Source organism: Pygocentrus nattereri, chromosome 3 (genome assembly GCF_015220715.1).
Source record: "Pygocentrus nattereri isolate fPygNat1 chromosome 3, fPygNat1.pri, whole genome shotgun sequence".
NCBI classification, from domain to species: Eukaryota; Metazoa; Chordata; class Actinopteri; order Characiformes; family Serrasalmidae; genus Pygocentrus; species Pygocentrus nattereri.
This window is the reverse complement of record NC_051213.1, coordinates 47,253,872-47,263,851: the sequence shown is the minus strand read 5'-3', so window position 1 is coordinate 47,263,851 and position 9,980 is coordinate 47,253,872.

Sequence of the window (9,980 nt, the reverse complement as noted above, 5' to 3'; positions counted from 1 at the left end):
ATAAAAAAATGAAATAAAAATAAAAAAAAACTTTCAACTATGTACATTCAGTCAGAGAGCAATATACAGTCCATGTTGGGAGTGGGGAAGTACAGAGATACATAAACAAATGTCAGAAGTAGATACCTTTACATGAAATTATATGGTGACTTTCAAAATATATTTATCAGTTTGGTACAACAACACAATATTATAAACAGTAATTCTTACTTATTGGATACTTCCATGAAATGTGGTCGTAAAGGTTTTATATAAGTAACCCACTTCGACCAAGACTTAACAAATTTATTCATTTGCAAACGGAGTGAGAAATTTATTTTTTTCATAATATATATTTCATTCACTAGATCTATCCAATTGTCTATTATAGGAGGCTCCGGAGTACCCCAGCACCTTGTTATATTTTTTTTACAAGCAGATATCAAAACCCCAAATAAATATTTATCTGACCCTTCCCATTTCCAATTCCCCAGGTACAAAACTTCAAATTGACAGGGTATTTCGGTACGGAATATTTCCATCAATGCTTTATGAACCTTCAACCAGTAGCTTTGTATCACTGGACATTTCCAGAATATATGCCAATGATTGGCTGTTTGATTCCCGCATAACCTCCAACATTCTGCTACATTCCCTGTAAAGTGTATGTTTTGTTGTGGAGTAATAAAGAAACGAATCAGGCACTTCCATCCAAACTCCCGCCATGCATATGAATTGATATATTTCCACTGAAAATCACAAACTTTGGACCACTCCTCATCTGAGATAACAAGATTACCCTCTTTTTCCCATTTGTTTTTAATATATTGTGTAGAATAAGATTTTTCCATTATAAAACCCTTGTACAATCTAGAAATTATGCCTTTACTTGGTTCTGTTAAGTATGCTTCAGCAATTACTTGTATTATTGGTTTATTCATGTCTAAATTTTTCTGTTTAATTTTGTGATCAAAGTAATGGCGTATCTGAAGATATCTAAAAAAATCTTGTTTTTCCAGTCCATACTTTTCTCTCAAGGTCTGGAAATCTTGCAGATGACCCTTTTCTGTTAATGAATAGAATGTTGTTACACCTTTAGCTATCCAGGTTTTAAATCTATCATCCATCTCGTTAGGCTTAAAATCTCTATCATACGCACACCATCTAAATATTCTCAATTTTTCATTTAATTTGTATTCCTCCTTAACCATACTCCAAATTTTTAATTCTGCCTTCATCCATGGATTTTGAATTTTGTCCACATATCTTCTCCAGTCATTTTCTCCTAATACAGCATATACAGGGGGATCTTTCATCAATGACAATTCGATATCTTTCCATCTAGCATGAAAATCTGGATTACACAAACTAATCAAGAATTTTATTTGGGCTGTGTAAAAGTAATCTATAAGATTGGGGAGAGCCATTCCCCCTTTCCCCTTTAAGAGTTGTAGTGTTTTGAATCTAATCCTGGGTCTCTTCCCCTGCCATATAAATCTAGATATAATTTTATTCCATTCTGAAAATTGTTTTGAATTAATTTCTACTGGAAGAGCCTGGAACAAAAAGAGGAATCTTGGAAGAATATTCATTTTTACGGAATCTACTCTATGACTAAGGTTTAAAAAGGAGATTGAATTCCATATCTGCTTTAACTTTTGTTAAAAGGGGTCCATAATTAATCTCTGCCAGTCTCAAAATGTCTCTTGGTAAATTTACTCCAAGATATTTTAATGAATTCTGGCTCCAATTAAAACTATCTAATATTATCCTTTGGGGTGTATAATTATAAGCCAGTATTTGGGTCTTTTGTACATTTAGTTTATATCCAGAATATCTCCCAAAACAATCCAAAAGTTCCATAAGTTTAGGAAAAGAGTTTGAGGGTTCTTCCAAATACATCAAAACATCATCTGCATAGAGTGCAATCTTATGTTGCTCCCCCTGTATGGAGACACCTTTAATCTCATCTGTTTGGCGTATCCATTGAGCAAGTGGTTCTATATAGAGGGAAAAGAGCAGGGGTGAAATTGAACACCCTTGTCTTGTACCACGTTTTAATATGATCGTGTCTGAGAGATGTCCGTTTACCTTTATTCGTGCTTTTGGTTTATCATATAAGGTCTGAATTCCTTTAATGAATTGGTCATGAAACCCAAATCGTTTAAGGACTCTATATAGAAAGGTCCAACTTACAGAGTCAAAAGCCTTTTCAGCGTCCAAACTAACTAAGCAAGCTTCCAAATTACATTGTTCAATATGGCTTAATATATGTAGTGTGCGTCTAATATTATCATGAGTTTGTCTTTGTGGGATAAATCCTGTTTGATCATTGTGTAAGAGCTGAGGAAGGAACCTTTCTACTCTTTTGGCAAGAACAGCTGTGTACAGCTTATAATCTACATTTAGAACTGAAATGTGTCTATATGACGCACAATCTGTTTTATCCTTTCCTTCCTTGGGAATGACAGAAATTATAGCCTCCCTCCATGAAGGTGGTATCTTCCCTTCCAAAAGAGCTGTATTACATGCTTGAAGAAGACCCGGTATTAATTCTGATCTAAACGTCCTGTACCATTCCGAAGGAAAACCATCTGTACCCGGGGACTTATTTGCCTTTAGCCTAGAAATGGCCTTGTTCAATTCTTCTTCTGTTATTTCCGCCGTCAATTCTTTGTTTTGCTCTTCTGAAAGGGCAGGCAAATGAAGAGATCCCAAAAAACTATCAATTTTTTGATCATCCTCTAGGTGTGGCTGAGAGTATAAATGTTCATAGTATTTTTTAAAAGCTTCTTGTATTCCATCCCTATCATATAATAAAATGTTAGAGTCTTTATCTCTGATTTTGTAAATCATATTTTCTGTTTGCTGTTTTTGTAATCTTCTTGCCAGTAGTTTGGTGGCTCTTGACCCTGACTCATAATATTTTTGTTTTGTGAATAACATCTTTTTTTCAATTTCTTGTGTATATATTAGATCTATTTCATTCCTAATCGCCTTTATCTTTGAAATGAGATTTGGGTTTTGTTTGATTTTGTGTTCAAATTCAAGCTCTATTAATTCTTTATTTAAATCCAACAATCTTGATTGTCTTATTTTCTTTTGAAAAGCGCAATGGGCTATTATTTTCCCTCGCATAACCGCTTTCAATGTGTCCCACACTATCTCTGAGCCCACTTCCCCATTGTCATTCTGTTGCATAAATATTTTTATTTCTTCAGCCATTTGTGTTTTAAATTGCGGGCTGTTCAGAATATTCAAATTAAGCCTCCATAATGTATTTACAGGGGCTCTATTCATTTGCATAACTAATGAAATGGGTGCATGATCAGACAGGTCAATCATTCCTATATCAATACGGCGTATTCTAAGTCGGTCCCTTTTAAATATGAAAAAATAATCAATTCTTGAGTAAGCATTATGGGGTGAAGAATAATATGTGTAGTCACGTCTTGTTGGATTAAAATCTCTCCAAAGATCTATTATGCCCAACTCTATCATTAATACACTTAATTTTTTATGTAGTGCTTTCACAGAGGTTTCTTTTGTAGAGTCTAACTTTGGATTAAGACGAATATTCCAATCTCCCCCACAAATTAATATACCTTCCGCTTTTACCATCAAATCAAACATTTTTCTATAGAATGCCAAGTCACTACCAGGTGGAGCATAAACATTCAATACTGTTATTAAAGTGCCCTCTACCTTTCCTGAAACCAAAATGTATCTTCCCTCCTTATCTTTTGTTTCAGATATTTGTTCAAACGGTATTTTATTGGAGATTAATATTGCAACCCCCCTCCTGCGGCCTGATTTATAAGATGAATAATACATTTTTGAAAAACCCATTCTTTTAAGTTTCTCATGTTCAGAGGAGCCAAGATGTGTTTCCTGCAAGAGAACAATATGTGCCTTTTCTTTCTTCATTTTTAATAGAATCTTACTTCTCTTTACTGGGTGTAATATCCCGTTTACATTAAATGAAATTACTTTAAGGTCTTGGTCGTTCATGGTTCGTACAATAATTACCATACTTTCTCAAAATTTCCTCACTTCTCTGATTCAAAGTTGAACTCCTACATGTCCCCCTGACTGTTATGAAAGTCGCGAACACACACAAAAACCATGTGAACAATAACATAGTAACAATATTACATTCTAACTGAACATTAGCTTCCAATACTGAGGCTTGTTTTAAATGAGACCTTTGGGGGCTTGGGAAGTCAGAATGCCCATAAGGGGATGACCCACTCTTTAATCCGAGTAGGGCCCTTGAACAGAATCCCATGGCAACTACCAAGAGGACAGTTCGTTCCATCTTTTGATCACCTCCCGACTTGTGTATCTAACTCAAAAACTCATAACTCTGAGAAAGTAGGAATTGAGCTACTGCAAGTAAAATCTTAAATGACCGATAATGATAATGAGCCGAAGATACGGGCAACTTATCTACTCCCGGTGACTGAATCGAGACGTCTGTTCATATTTCAATCCTCCAAAGACGCTCTACGCCTGAAATCCTGCAACTTTTCCCTGTAGGATAGTGAGACAGGCTTCTCTGCCTGTGTGGGTGCTTTAGCCACAACCTGGCCCCGGTGATCTGAGCGTCGCGTGACCACTTGCCATTCCGCCAAAAGTTGCACCTCTTCTTGGAGCGAATCGGTGAAGGGCTTCACCATTGACACTGGAAATCCCCGCGCAGCCATGTCTCTTGTTGCCTCCGCCGCACTCTGATACAGCCTGGCACCCTCCTCGTAAAAGACCCGTAGCCTCGCTGGGTAAGGGGTCTGAAACTTGATTTTCTTTTCTTTCAGTACCTTTTTCGCTGCGCTATACTCACTGCGTTTTTTAAGGACAGCAGGAGTATAGTCATGATCCACATAAAAGCGGACATTGTTGCAGAAAACCTCTTTCTTCTGCCAGGCTTTGCAGAGCACCTCTTCCTTCGTTCTGTGGCTTGAAAATTGCGCGACTATAGGCCGCGGTCTCCCCTGCGAGCTGGGTGGTTTTGGGACCAGTGCTCTGTGTGCTCTCTCAATTCTGAGCTGTTCACCGTGTGGAAAATCGAGCGCTCTCTTCAGTAAATTCTCCAGGAAGCCAATCATATCCTTTCCCTCGGCTTCTTCGGGGATGCCATAGATGCGAAGATTGTCTCTACGTGAGCGCCCTTCTTGTTCGGTAGCTTAGCCTCCATGTCTGTTTGGCGCCGGAGAAGGCGCTGAATCAGAGTTGCCGCTGCTTGGAGTCTTGTCTCAGCTTTGCCGATTCGCTCTTCTGCTTCTTCTAATCTTGTGTTAGTTCTGCTCAGTTCTTGCTTTATGTCAGCGAGCTGTTGCTTATTATCACGTCTAAAGTCCTTGAGCTCGTTCAGTATTCTTAGCAAGCTAACCTCTGGTTCGGCTTCGCCATGGTCTTGTCTAGGAGAGCTGCTCCGACGTTGCTGCTCAGTTGCCTCTTCGGCACCCTCGGTCGTTGACATGACGGTCCTACGCCTCGTTACAACCCCCTTTTGCATAATTTTGGAAATACACTTAAATATATATATTCGTTGTTGTTTTAGGGGTTATTTTACCAAAATGTTGTGGGGAAGACCAATTAAGCTGCAATGTCAGACCGCCGAACCCTTGTAATCTTGGGGAACTGAATATTGTTCGCCAAGAGTGGCTCAAAATTCCTAATGTAGACGTCTCAAAGCGAAAGCACTAATGTTATTATTTGACGTAACTAAAGACATTTTTCCCCCCATGAATGTCATTTTTTAATCATTTGTTTATGCAAATTAATATATCCTTTTTTGTTTATAAGTGCAAAATCAAAAGCCATTGTCTGTATACATTTAAACTGGACATATTCACTGGATGTATATTAAATAGCAAAAAATAAGAGTCTGAATATTTGTTTCCCCTCGTTGTATAATGACTTATACCAATAATCTCGAATATATTTACAATATAGCATACTCATAATATATTAATATTTAGAATGTACCATAACCGTTAGAGCAAAACCTTGTATCTCCGTTTTGATTGTTTTAATCCTTTGACGTAATTTGGAAACGCCAGTGTCACGATTGGCCCCTCACAGTCCTCCATGTGATTTTGTTTACCTCTGGTCTTGTCCATGTGCTTCTTTGTTTTGATTCTTCCCTGTTCTGCCCCCTTGTTTCTAGACTCTGCCCTTCATTGTTTTCACCTGTGTCTTGTTAACCCTTGTTCTTGTATTTAAGCCTGCATCTCCCAAACACTGAGCGAAGCTGCTCTATGTTGTCCAAGATTTGAAAAACTGTCCAGAGTGAAATGTCCAGAGTAAACCAAAAACTCTGAATTAAAGCTGTCCGGGATCCTGTTAGACATGTGGGAGCTGAAGCTGGTTCCCTATTCGCCGGCTTGTTTGGGAATTTTCCGTTCCACTTACTCCCATTCATTTGGGGGCTCAATCGCGGGCGCCCTCTGATGTTTTGCAGTCTTGTTTCTCATAGAATTGGGAAATACAAAGAAGCCAGGCTCCTCATAAACCGGCTCTGGCAGACAAATTCAGCGATAAAGAATTCGGCCTGAACTCAGCGTCTCAGCTGTTTCTCTCTGTGGAAAAAATGAAATAGCATTTTTATCAGAAATCGCCTCCAGTTCGCTCTGTGGTGACGGAAAATGCCGCAAAGCTCATGTTTTGTCCTACGTACATTCAGGCCTCTGACATCATCCCCACATTAGTCTAATCTGGTTTTGTCTGAGAAAGAAATGAATGGTGTTTTGGAAAAAAAAAAGCTTACATCACATTCTGAGGTAAACAATGTTCCACAGCAGAAGTGTTTTGCTGTATGGACGTTTTGCCTCTGAACGTGGCCGGATCTGAATAATGAGGTCAGATATGGCTCTTGCCACACGCGAGCTAACACTGCTGCACACTAGACTGGCATTATAAGACAGACCTCTGCAGAATACCCCACACAAACCAGCAGGCTGTGTCAAATGTGGTTGTTCAGAGGCTTTTCAGTTTTAGGAGCTGGTGTTGGTTTAAGTTTAATAGCAAGCTTACTTTCTTGCAATGTCATTTCAGTGAGCCGGCATGTTCGCTTGCTTGTACCATTTTACATTGATGGCACTTGGCTGATGCTCTTATCCAGAGCGGCTTACACACAGGTAGGCGAAGGTGGTGTTAGGAGTCTTGCCCAAGGACTCTTATTGGTATAGTGTAGGGTGCTGCCCAAGCAGGGGATTGAACCCGTCTACAGCGTAGTAGGCAGAGGTGTTACCCACTACACTAGTTTTCACTGCTAAAACGGTCTCATATTTCAGCGGATCCAGTGATGAAGTCCATCCATCCATCAATCCATTCATTTTCTAAGCCGCTTCTCCGTCAGGGTCGCAGGAGGGGGGTGCTGGAGCCTATCCCAGCAGGCATCAGGCGGAAGGCAGAATACACCCTAGACAGGTGGTCACCAGTCCATTGCAGGGCAGACAGACAGACACAGACCGTCACTCACACCCAGGGGTAATTTAGCATGTCCAATTGGCCTGACTGCATGTCTTTGGACTGTGGGAGGAAACCGGAGAACCTGGAGGAAACCCACGCAGACACAGGGAGAACATGCAAACTCCACACAGAGAGGACCCCGGTCACCCACGGCCAGGGAATTGAACCCAGGCCCTCCTCGCTGTGAGGCCACAGCGCTACCCACCACGCCACCGTGATGAAGTTTATACACACTAAATATCCCTGGATCACATGAAATACAAGGTTTTTTACCACTTGAAATATGGATAATGCAGCTGGAACCGTTTATGATTACCATGATTAATGATTTAATGGTCTCTTTTGGTCATTTCTTCATCTTTTGGTCACTGTAAAGCAGGCATGTCAAACTGGGGACCTTCTAGGCCAAAGTGCTGCGGAGATCAGCGTTAACCCTCATCTAACGCACTGACTTCAGTTCCTGAAGGCCTCACTGATCAGCTGATGAGCTGAAGACTGCAGTGTTTTAGCCCCGCGAGGACTGGAGCCTGACACATGAACTCGAAAGCATCCCTGGCTCATTCAACAGAAACGTCCCCTTTTCTGTCTGTCCATAGGAGTCACTGGTGTTACTGATCGTCACTGGTGTTACACATAATAAAGGTGACACCAGAGACCTTTTTAATGAAACATGAATTTTACGAAACGGCTGCTCCGGAGCATTGAACCACATGTGGTCAACCATGGAACATGATTGACCACATCCACATCCACCGAAATAGTTCATTTAATCAATCTGTGTTCTGTTTTATCACAATTAAAGTCGGTCACACCAGTGACTTCGGCTAAAAGCTTCATATGAGATCATGAGCTGAATGAAAAAATCTCAGCTCACCGGAGGACGCAGTGGACTCACCGTGTGCTTCTCTTCATAGATCCTCAGAAAACAGGTGAAAGGAAGTCGAGTGATGTCATCAGTGTGACTTTTATTTCAAAATAAAAGACTTTTTCAGGGACACGACTCCGGGGGACCACAACTTTCATTATTATATTTTATAATATTTATCTGCCATTTGTTTAGATCATATTCATCCTAGCCACGCATAGACTACGGCAGGTACAACTGCAGAAAAAACATGTCCTTACCTCAAAAGACGGCCTCAGCCTTTACACATGACTGTGGGGACGAGCTCTTCTGTGGTCCAATGTTGCTAAATTGAGGCTCAAGAAGGTGTAACTGTTAAAATAACATTTTATTTTTAAGCAGAAATAAATTGTAACCCTAACATGTTTTTCAAGGGTAATATATCCCTTATAATATAATCTGTAAATGCTGGGGACACAAAAATGGACATTTCCACAGAATGACTCGCCTAATTAGCTTAGCTTATGGGCGAACAGGACGGGGTCTCCTCCTGGGTGGACTTGCCTGTGACACCTCCTGAGGGAGGCATCCAGAAGGCATCCTAACCAGATGCCCGAACCACCTCAGCTGGCTCCTCTCGACGTGGAGAAGCAGCGGTTCTACTCCGAGTCCCTCCCGGATGACCGAACTTCTCACTATCTCTAAGGCCAGACACCCTGCGGAGGAAACTCATTTCGGCCGCTTGTATTCGCGATCTTATTCTTTCGGTCATTACCCAAAGCTCATGACCATAGGTGAGGATGGGAATGTAGATTGACCAGTAAATCGAGAGCCTTGCCTTATGGCTCAGCTCTTTCTTTACCACAACAGACCGGTAAAGAGCCCACATCACTGCTGACCCAGCACCAATCCGCCTGTCAATCTCCTGCTCCCTTTTACCATCACTTGTGAACAAGACCCCGAGATACTTAAACTCCTCCACTTGAGGCAAGAGCCTATCCCCGACCCAGAGAGGGCTCTCCACCATTTTCCGCCTGAGAACCATGGCCACAGGCCCACAACTTAATCACCCCATCCCTATGCCTTAATAGGCTGTTGCCACACATTAGGATTTCCTTCCCACGTGTTAATAAGGCGTGGCCATGCGTTATTTTTATTTATACAGCCTGTCACCAGCTGGGCTCTTAGCAACTTCATCTGGAAGAGTAAAGGACTCGCTGAATTGTCGTTAGCTTCAGCTGCAGGTGTTACCAGACAGAGGATCCTCAGTGGGGTTACCTCAACACTCCTACCGCATTCCTGCCTGCTTCTGAAAACTGGGAAAATTCGGGTAAAGTTAATTATATACTTGACGGCTCCACAAGCGGCCAAAGAAACCCACAAATGTAAATCATTTCTCCTGTAAAAGTAAAGATAACTATTGTACTGTCTTAGTTTAATGTCGTTTCAGTGTATTCTGGTCAGTTTATTTATAACAAGCATAAAATCGTTAGTAGCATGCTGCTGTCCTGGTAGCTAGCTGGCTAAATTTCCTGTTCCACCTAAAATGGTGTAAAATGGAGTAAAAGGGGTAAAAATGAGAAATGGGACTGGGTCTTATTAAAGTCTTCAGGTAAACAGGTAAACAGTTATGACTCTGTTTACCTTAAGTGGTGGATGTACGAGTCGGTTGACCTAAAAGGAA